Source organism: Arachis ipaensis, chromosome B07, assembly GCF_000816755.2.
Source record: "Arachis ipaensis cultivar K30076 chromosome B07, Araip1.1, whole genome shotgun sequence".
Classification (NCBI taxonomy): Eukaryota; Viridiplantae; Streptophyta; class Magnoliopsida; order Fabales; family Fabaceae; genus Arachis; species Arachis ipaensis.
In genome coordinates this window covers 16,639,582-16,651,209 of record NC_029791.2, presented here as the reverse complement: position 1 = coordinate 16,651,209, position 11,628 = coordinate 16,639,582, and positions in this window count along the sequence as shown.

Below are 11,628 nucleotides of genomic sequence, written 5' to 3'. Positions count from 1 at the left end.
ATTTTTATATTATAATACTTTTGTAATTAAATACTTTAGATTTTGTTAATAAAAAAATTAATTATATTGTATTATATTTTTAATTAGAGTATTTGAGTGAGAACCAAATAGTATTTTGATACAACAAATAATATTTTAAAATAATTTTAAAGATTCAATTAGCTTTTAAATTAAACCCCAAAATTTCCAATTCCATACACAAACCCTAACACTAATTAACACACAATTATCCCTTTACCCCAAAGAAACCCTAGCCACCTTTCTCCTTCAGCAACACACACACCTAACAGCAGCAGCTCGGAAAGAAAAGAAAGAAAGAAAGGGAAAGGAGGGAACGGGAGAGAGAGGGAGGGAGCTCGCGAGGGAGTTGCCGCCGTCAAAGCTGGGTCAGTCGTCACCGTTAGAGCCCGCATCCCCGCGAACCTGCCGGTATCGCCGAGAGGAAGCTTGTCACTGCCAGCTTCTTCGGGTCTTCGCCGCCGAACCCGTCCTTGCCGCTGCCACTGGAAGCATGAACGGATAAGAGTCGTCGTCGTCAAGCCAGTTGCCACCACCGCCGTCCGTTGAACCCAACGCCGCTGCTGTGCTCCTTGCCACCACGTCCCTTCAGCGCCACCGTTCATATCCGCTGCAGTCACCGTCAGAAGCCGCCGTTGGGATCGCGAACGGAGGGAGAAGAAGCTGTTTCCATTACTGCCGCTGCCAGAGGAAAAACCAGCCACGCCTCTGTTGCTTGGAAACACCACTGCCGCCGCTAAGATCCACTGTCGGTAAGGATTTTGTAATTGGGTTTTTGTTCTCTTAAATTCTTGGGTTTTTATCATCACGGCATGGTTGTTGCAGTCGCGGTCACCAGAGCTTTTGGTCACCGCCATCGCTTGAAATAGTTGTCGAATCTCCTGCCGGGTCGATTCGGAGTTTCGGTTGCTTCATTTTGTCATTATAGTAAGTATTTTTTACTCAGAACCCTCACGTTAGTATTCAGTTATGTATTATTATTAAAGTTTTCGCGGCGTTAATGTTTTAGGATTAAGTTACCGGGGACGCATGTTGCGTGTAAGGACTGTTTCTTCTGCTGCAGAAGAGAACGGAGCGGAGGTTGCAGTTGTCGTTGATTTTGGGTTGAGAGAAAAGGAGTCGGTTAACGCGTTTGGGTTGTGGTTTCAACATGTCGAGGTAGGGGCCTTTTTAGAAAACTATACTGTATAAATTGAAATTATTATATATGGATATTGATATGAGAAAATGTATATTTGGTGATTGTATAAGTCTTATGTATTGTTTGGTTGTCTTGAATGAATACGAATATTTGTTTGACTAGATTATTGTTCGATTTTGTGAAACGGACTATTTTTGAAGTTGTTTCTTTAAAGACTTGAAATCGAGTTTAATCCGTTGAAAATTGATTTGAGTTTGAGTTGATTTTTTTGAAATATGAAAATGGTATACACTTTTAGATTCAACCTAGTTTTGTTTTAATTGATTTGGTTTTGAAACCTGTTAAAGACAGTTGTAGAATGGTTTGGTTGGGACCCAGAAAGGGTGGCAGAGTCCAAGTTTTAGGAAAAATGCTGCCGAAATTCTTATAAAATCCAAGTCTTTATTTGAAATATTATTTAAAAAATTATGAATTTAAGGCCTTTACTATTTTACTTGGAGAATTGTAAATTTAAGACTTTTATTATCTTTACTTGAATCATTTATGAAAGCGATGAAATTATGCTTTAAAAAGAATTATTGAAAAGAGAATTATGACTTCGTGTTGTTCCTTAAGAAAAGTATTTTTATTTTTGGGTGCAAGACATTCAGGGGAAACTTATGTTTTAAGTTGTTTTAAAGGTGAAAGGGTTTATGTCTTTGAAATTAACTTGAAGAGTTCAATTGGAGGAGTTTCAGTGGTTTTGGAAGAACTTGAATCTTGATTGATAAACTGTATTTTTACGACATTTTGGGAAAAGTTTAAAGTATCCTTTAAAGTTCTGGTTTAGAAAAAACTAAAATAATTTCCGAACCGATGGAAACGTTTCAGATTTTTAACACGGGGTTGAAATTGGTTTTCGTATAGGTAAAAGAAAAGATTTTAAAAATGTGGTTGGAGTAATTGATTACATGACTCGACTTGGCTTAGATTCTATTTTTATTATTCAAATCAAGAATTTAAGGCTTTACAAATTTTAAACGAATTTGAGAAAATGAGTTATGTTATTCTCCCCTAAAGTCTTGAGACTCGACTGAGGAATTTTATTACCGAACCCTATATTAGGATGAATGATTTTGAATCCTTGAAAAGAGATTTTAATTTGGCCTGGTTTTGGAATTTTCGAAAAGATGATACTGAGGGTGACTTGGTTTTAGAAAAGAGAAATTTACGTTTGAGGAAAAGTGTCTTATGAGCCTAAAAAGATTTGTGAAATGGGGATTTTAAAGTTAAGGTTGGAGAGAATTGATTTTTTATTTCAAGGTAAAGTGATTTGAGAAAAAGTGATTTATGGCTTGAATGATGATTATATGAGTTTGATGATGTTGGATGGTGGAAGTGCTGTTATGTTATGAGCCGGATGGCTGTATTGGTATTAAATTTTGGATGAGTATGAATATGGATTATTAGAGATTGATGATGTGATTGTTGCACTTCTAATTATCCAAGATACGAGTTTTCCTGGGTAAAAGCAGTGGCTAGCCACCACGTGCTCTAGGTTGAGACTCGATATTCTGCTGACTTAATGTCGTAAGTGTGGCCGGACACTATGAAAGTTCTGGATGAGCTCGCCCCCGTGGATAAACACCAGTGTGGGTGTTGTGTGATTATGATTATGATTGTGAATAACTCGAGTTGGGAATGCACGACAGAGGGACAGTCCAATGGTTAGCTACCAGGACTTGTCGGGTTGGCTTTATAACCGACAGATGAGACTCATCAGCCACTAGGACAGGCATGCATCATATGCATCTATATGACATTGTTTGAGTGTGCATATTGTAATTGGCTTGTCTATGTGAATAATCATGTTTAAATGCTAACTGCTCTACTTGAAGTAACTGCTTAATTGTACTTGAACCTTACATGTGTTTGTGATTGAAAATTGGGTGGATTGTGATGGATTGGTTGTGGATTGAATTGTTTGGACCTAGGGTCGTGATTGATTATGAGATGGACCGAAGGCCGTGTTTGGTTTATGTTTTTGGTTTAGAAAAGTATGAAAAACTAAACTGGTTCAGCATAGACTTAATGAACCTATGTTTGGAACAACTTGGTCATTCATACTGTCTAGGAAAGACTTTTAGAAAGGCTTTTGGATTTTTGAAGAATTAACAGTTTTCTCTCCCAGAAAGGACTTTGAAATTTTGATATTAAATCTTTGGTTTTGAAAAAATGCATAAGGCAGTTATTAATCACCGTAATGGTTTTATTTTCACGTATCCTATTATAGTAATTCTCTAAACCCATAGTGAGAACCAGCGAGGATAATGTTCTCACTCCTCTACAGGTATTTCCTTTTCAGGATATGGACGAAGAAGTCACAAAGGGTTTATTCTATTTTCTGTTTATATGATGCATTGTGTTGTTTTAGATATTATGTTTTCCCTCGCCTTTATCTTTATACATTTTGTAAGAGGGATAGGAATTGTATTAGGTAATGCTTGTAAAATTATTATTAATGTGTGTGTGTGTGTATCCTTTGTAAGTAATGATATTTGTATGGATGTATGTTATCTATTAAAAAGTCTTTTGAGTGGTAATACGATTTAAATTTTAAACGGACTCATACTTTAGTATTAAATATTATAAGAGTCGTCGTAATACCCGAGCTATCAGAGTGGCGCAGCCAGAAGCGTGACATTTTGATAGTTAGGGTGTTACATTATGATATTAGAACGGTCTTTCCTGTAGAGCCTAAGGAATGGACCGACTATGCTTCAATTGCATACTCTGAGCGTCTGTCATGTAGTAGGTCTTGTTCGGATAACGAGAATTAGAATTTTGTGCACATGACGGTCTATTGATTAATGCTATTAGTCTTGTATTGCATAATTTCAGGTATTAAGTTTGGCCGGCTTAACACTAGTGAATTATATATATAGAAGCACTAATGGGTTATCATAGATGATATACATGTTATTGGAAAAAGCGAATCGCGGGTTTTGGGAACGTTAGGAGTTAATTCTCGAGGTTACTCGTTTAGGTGTCTCGAACTCTGTGAATGACTTGTTCTTTCTTGATGTGCTTTGAGGTTCTTTTTTGCAATTTCTTTCTTGGGAAGTAATTTGATTATCTCCAAATCCTGCCCTCTTGTTCATATGCGTTCTTATTTGATCTTAACTGTATATGTCTGTTTAAAATTCTTCGAAATAACTGCCTCATTTGTTTAAAACCCTTATCTTGACTCATGTGTTCCTTGATGTATCTTTGAATTGTTTGATGCATTAAAAAGATCCTTGAAAATCTTTAAGAAATCATTATCGACTAAATTGTCTCTCTTTGTAAGTTCTGTAATTCATCGAATCACCTAAAAATTTGTTCGTTATTTCTAGCTTTGTGAATCCTGCTTGATCTCCTCTGAATTGAGTTCCTTTCTTGAAAGCAAGTTGACTTTTCTTTCTAGTGCATTCTGAATATCCTTATTAGGGTACAATTTTAAGATTTCTCTTGGAGTTTTGGTTTAAACCTTTTGAAAGAAGTTTCGGATTCCTTCTAAAGAAATTTTAAAACTAATTTTTCTCTTACTCGGTTGTATTCATAACCATTCTTTAAGCTTTGATAAGGTTATTTTGAGCTTTGCATGCACTCCTTAAATGGTACTTTGAAACTTTATATGATTGAAAATCTATTGGTTTGCAACTCATCACTCATTTTCTTTATTGTCCTATAAGAAAATGTTTTTACCTCAAACTTTCTTCTTAGATAAAGTTGATCTTTGTTGCAACTTTTATACTCGTTTTGTTTGAATATGAATTTCGATAAAATCACTTTTGACATCATGAGTTTTGAAAGAGGGTTTGCGAATTTTAGTAAAAACTTTATTTTTGGACCAACTTTAACGAGTCATAGCTTGACTTTCGGACCTCTAAATTTTGTAAAAATTGTTCTAAATAAAAATTTGGTCCGAAAAGTTTACACCATCTGAAGAACGGAAAAAAATATTTTAAAGCAAGAAAGTTATGCGCAATTAAAGTTTGGTGCACAAAAAATGAAGATTCTAGACTTAGAAGCTTTTTTTTTGAACTCTCTGCTATGTATGCGTACGTGAGGGACACACGTGACGTGAGCATATGTTTCAGGCTATGCTCCTTGCGTACGCGAGCAAGGGGTCGCGTACGCGAACCCCTGTTTTGCTGAAACTTGTCTCTTTTACATGTTAATCGTTCCTTAGCTTACTAATCTTTTCTAATCACTATTTAGTTTTCATAACTAATGCCTAGGCTTTGAGTACTGGGGTTGGTAATGAATTTCGCTTTTTGAAAACCCCATATTCCATTTTAAACTTGAAAATTGTTTTGATGTAGTACAACTTAAATTTTTTCTTTCGACTATATAACAAATTTTATGCATGCGTTTGGTTAGTGATGCACCTCAATATTTTCTTCTTACTTTTTCAAACTTTACATAATCTCCTTTAACTTGAGTTTGTATTAAAGTAATATCACATCTATGTTTTTGCTATTCTTTTACAAAGTATTGTTGCATACTTTCTCTTTTGGAATGTAAAATAATTTTCTTAAGTTCCAATTCTTATGAGCAATACATTCGAAAGAGTTTAATTTCAATCGTACCCGAATCTTGTGAGTTTGTCTTTGGCCTTGGATTTTTTTTTCTATAAACATCATACTCCTTTACTCAACTTGAATTCGTTTCAAACCATTGTATTGTTTTCTAATCCTTAAGGTTATCTCTTAAATTCTTGTGGACGCTGTCCTTGTCGCTTGTCCTTCTTTTCTCTGGTCTTGTATCTTTCTGAATAAACTCAAGGGTTGCCTTAGAGTCACGTATGACCCTTAGGCGTAGCAAGCGAAACGTTAGTTTCTTTAGAATGCTGTTCGTGAACGTGAAAAGGTGAAGATTTTAAATTCGCAGTATCACAGAAAGCTGTGGAGTTTCAGTTTTCACGCGAAAGAGTTTTGCACATGTTGGACTTGAGACTGTTAGTGGGCGTACAAAGGGAGTGAAGAGGTTGAGAAGTCTTGGGTGAGTTGTTTGATATAGTATGGTTGGTAATGGTGGTGATGCGTCTGGATGGAGTTGGGAAGTCGAAGTTCTGAAGTGGGTATGAGATCCGTGAGCGAACGTTATGTCCATTGTTTAATTACCAGCATGCCTTGTAGCCTCTTACCACTTAAACTATTGCTTTGCTTTGTGAAAGCCTATCTTGATTTGCACCCTATTTTGTTATTTCAAGTTTTTGTAAAGTCTTGAGACCGTATGACCTTTTTGCATCGAGCCTATCTGGTACCTTCTGCCTTACACCATACCTTATCCCTATATTTAAATCTTATGGTTATTCAGTATTTGAACATTTATACAATTAAGGTATTTGAGTGAGAACCAAATAGCATTTTGATACAACAAATAATATTTTAAAATAATTTTAAAGATTCAATTAGCTTTCAAATTAAATCCCAAAATCTCCAATTCCATACACAAACCCTAACCCTAATTAACACACAATTATCCCTTTACCCCAAAGAAACCCTAGCCACCTTTCTCCTTCAGCAACACACACACCCAACAGTAGTAGCTAGGAAAGAAAAGAAAGAAAGAAAGGGAAAAGAGGGAACGGGAGAGAGAGGGAGGGAGCTTGCGAGGGAGCTGCTGCCGTTGAAGCTGGGTCCGTCGTCGACGTTAGAGCCCGCATCACCGTCGAACTTGCCGTTGTCGCCGAAAGGAAGCCTGTCGCCGCTAGCTTCGTTGGGTCTCCGCTGCCGAACCCGTCCTTGCCGCCGCCACTGGAAGCACGAACAGAGAAGAGTCGTCGTCGTCAAGCCAGTTTCCACCACCGTCATCCGTTGAATCCAATGTCGCCGCTGTTCTCCTTGCCACCACGTCCCTTCAGCGCCACTGTTCATATCCGCTGCAGTCACCGTCAGAAGCCGTCGTTGGGATCGCGAACAGAGGGAGAAGTTGTTTCCATTACAGCTGCTGCCGGAGGGAAAACCAGCCGCACCTCTGTTGCTTAGAAACACCGCTGCCGTGCTAAGATCCACAGTCGGTAAGGATTTTGTAGTTGGGTTTTCGTTCTCTTAAATTCCTAGGTTTTTATCATCACGGCGTGGTTGTTGCAGTCGCGATCACCGAAGCTTTTGGTCACCATCGTCGCTTGAAATAGTTGTCGAATCTGCTGCCGGGTCGATTCGGAGTGTCGGTTGTTTCGCTTTGTTATTATAGTAAGTATTTCTGACTCGGAACCCTCGCGTTAGTATTCAGTTATGTATTATTATTAAGGTTTTAGCGGCGTTAATGTTTTAGGATTAAGTTATCAGGGACGCATGTTGCGTGTAAGGGCTGTTTCTGCTGCTGCGCAGAAGAGAGCGGAGCGGAGGTTGCGGTTTTCGTTGATTTCGGGTTGAGAGAAAAGGAGTCGGTTAACGTGTTTAGGTTGTGGTTTCAACGTGTCGAGGTAGGGGCCTTTTCAAAAAACTATACTGTATAAATTGTAACACCCTACCATACAGAGATTTATGCTTAAGTCATAATTCAGAGATGGCAAGGTATTACGACCTCTAAAACAAAAATTTAGTACGTATAGTAGTATGAATGATTGATTATAACTAGGAGCCTTGTAGAAAAAAGGGGTAAACAAAAACCGCAACTCGAAAGCGCAACACTCCGATCACTAACACAACGAGCAAAGGATAAGCTAACGCAAGATCATATATATAAAGAGCGTCAAAAACAGGAATATCAAGACTCAAAATCCGGCTGCGAAGATAACCGGTCCGAGCATAAGGGCAAAAAGTGAGCTGACTTCGTCAGTCGGTCCACAATCACCTAGATAGCATCAAAACCAGTCCTAGTCCTTGGCAATCCTGACACAAAGTCCATTGCAATACTTTCCCATTTCCATTGCCAATTGTAGCACAAACCCCATCCGGCCTTGCATGGTACTCCCGGATGGTGACTCCCACACCTAGTATAAGCTTGTTCATTCTGAGGTTGCTTCCCAAACTTCTTCCCTTGGAAATTGTTGTTGTTGTTGGGCCTCCTGAAAGAGCTCCCCCTCTTGAAAGACAGACCTCTAGGTGCAAAGCCCTTCCCTCGGTTCTGTGGAAATGAACCTTTGTGACTCCCTTTCTCAGCGGTTGCCCTTTTCACACACTCCTTAGCAACCCTACACTTGTTCACTAATTCGGAGAAAGTCCTAATCTCCATTGGTCCTACTGAACTGAAGATATCACTCCGGAGTCCTCCTTCATACTTAACACACTTCCATTCCTCATATTCCACCGGAGTCCCTTGGCACATACGAGAGAACCTGAACAGCTCCTCAAACTTGTCAGTATACTCTGATATGGACATAGTACCCTGCTTCAGCTGTAACAATTCAAGTTCCTTAGCCGTCCTAGCAGAAGTCGAAAAGTACTTCTTATAGAACTCTTCTTGAAAGACATTCCAGGTGATATAGTCATCACCTTGCTGCAGAAGACGTCGGATGCCTTGCCACCAATGCGACGCTTCACCGGTGAGCATATAAGTGGCAAACTCGACACGCTGTCCTTCAGGTACCACTTGTGCTTGTAATGCTCGCTCTATAGCCTGAAACCATGTATCAGCCTCAGTCGGGCTAGTAGTTCCCTTGAACTTAGGCGGATTAACCTTCAAAAAGTTCGCCAGTGTCATCGGGCCCTGAACTCCACCTCCGTCATTACCATGGTTGTTCATCTGTTGACCAAGAGCCTCAGCAGTGGCTTGCATAGCAGCAGCCATATTCTCCAACGCAGTCATAAAGTTCACCGGGTCATTAGGGTTATTCTCCGGCGTATCTCAACTATTCAACAACACCAACAATTCAATGCCTATCTTAGGGCCTCTAGCCTAAGTATTTCCTACCACATTACATATTAGATACGGGAAACTGAAATCATACCTTAGCCGATTTCCCACGCTTAACCGGAGCACTTCCAAACCACTTCTCCTTAAGCTCTCAAGGTCTCAACACCTCCAAGAACAGATTTTATCACACAAAACCCCCTTCCAAGCTTTCCAAAATCACCAATCAAGCTCCAATATTCACATATACACAACCTAAGCCACAATCATCATATACTTTGGGTCCGGTTGGTCCGGTTTGGCCCGTTCGGTCCAATCTTGGTCCGATTTCTATAAAATTGGTACCGAAATTCTCGTCTCAATTTCCTCTATCACATTTAGCCATAAAAATAACATTTTTGGCTTTCTAGAATAAATTCTCATTTATGGGTTAATTAACCATTAATTAACCGGGTCTTACATAAATTGGAATTATTATATATGGATATTGATGTGAGAAAATGTATATTTGGTGATTGTATAAGTCTTATGTATTGTTTGGTTGTCTTGGATGAATACGAATGTTTGTTTGACTGGATTATTGTTCAGTTTTGTGAAATGTTTTTGAAGTTGTTTCTTTAAAGACTTGAAATCGAGTTTAATCCGTTGGAAATTGATTTGAGTTTGAGTTGATTTTCTTGAAATATGAAAACGGTATGCACTTTTGGATTCAGCCTGGTTTTGTTTTACTTGATTTGGTTTTGAAACCTGTTAAAGAGGATTGTGGAATGGTTTGGTTGGGACCCAGAAAGGGTGGTAGAGTCTAAGTTTTAGGAGAAATGCTGCCGAAATTCCTATAAAATCTGAGTCTTTATTTGAAATGTTATTCGGAAAATTAGAAATTTAAGGTCTTTACTATTTTACTTGGAGAATTGTAAATTTAAGACTTTTATTATCTTTACTTGAATCATTTATGAAAGCGATGAAATTATGCTTTGAAAAGAATTATTGAAAAGAGAATTATGACTTCGCGTTGTTCCTTAAGAAAAGTATTTTTATGTTTGGGTGCAAGACATTCAGAGGAAACTTATGTTTTAAGCTGTTTTAAAGGTGAAAGGGTTTATGTCTTTAAAATTAACTTGAGGAGTTCAATTGGAGGAGTTTCAGTGGTTTTGGAAGAACTTGAATCTTGATTGATAAACTGTATTTTTACGACGTTTTGGAAAAAGTTTAAAGTATCCTTTAAAGTTCTGGTTTAGAAAAAACTAAAATAATTTCCGAGCTATTGGAAACGTTTCAGATTTTTAACATGGGGTTGAAATTGGTTTTAGTATAGGTAAAAGAAAAGTTTTTTAAAATGTGGTTGGAGTAATTGATTACACGACTCGGCTTGGCTTAGATTCTATTTTTATTACTAAAATCAAGAATTTAAGGCTTTACAAATTTTAAACGAATTTGAGAAAATGAGTTATGTTATTCTCCTCTAAAGTCTTGAGACTCGACTAAGGAATTTTATTACCAAACCCTATATTAGGATGAATGATTTGGATCTTTGAAAAAAATTTTAATTTGGCCTGGTTTTGGAATTTTTGGAAAGATGATGCCGAGAGTGACTTGGCTTTAGAAAAGAGAAATTTACGTTTGAGAAAAAGTGGCTTATGAGCCTGAAAAGATTTGTGAAATGGGGATTTTAAAGTTAAGGTTGGAGAGAATTGATTTTTGATTTTAAAGAAAGTGATTTGACAAAAAGTGATTTATGGTTTGAATGATGATTATATGAGTTTGATGATGTTGGATGGTAGAAGTGCTGTTATGTTGTGAGTCGGATGGCTGTATTAATATTAAATTATGGCTGAGTATGAATATTGATGATTAGAGATTGATGATGTGATTGTTGCACTTCCAATTATTTGAGATACGAGTTTTCTTGGGTAAAAGCAGTGGCTAGCCACCACGTGCTCCAGGTTGAGACACGATACTCTGTTGACTCTATGTCGTAAGTGTGGCCGGACACTGTGAAAGTTCTGGATGAGCTCGCCCCCGTGGATAAACACCAGTGTTGGTGTAGTTTGATTATGATTATGATTGTGGATAACTCAAGTTGGGGATGCACGACAGAGGGACAGTCCAATGGTTTGCTACTAGGACTTTTCGGGTTGGCTTTATAATCGACAGATGAGACTCATCAGCCACTAGGACAGGCATGCATCATATGCATATATGTGACATTGTTTGGGTGTGCATATTGTAATTGGCTTGTCTATGTGAATAATCATGTTTAAATGCTAACTGCTCTACTTGAGGTAATTGCTTGATTGTGCTTGAACCTTACTTGTGTTTGTGATTGAAAATTAGGTGGATTGTGATGGATTGGTTGTGAATTGAATTGTTTAGGCCTAGGGCCGTGACTGATTATGAGATGGGTCGAAGGCCGTGTTTGGTTTGTGTTTTTGGTTTAGAAAAGTATGAAAAACTAAACTGGTTCAGCATAGACTTAATGAACCTATGTTTGGAACAGTTTGGTCATTCATACTATTTAGGAAAGACTTTTAGAAAGACTTTTGGATTTTTAAAGAATTAACAGTTTTCTCTCCCAGAAAGGACTTCGAAATTTTGATATTAAATCTTTGGTTTTGAAAAAATGCATAAGGCGGTTATTAATCACT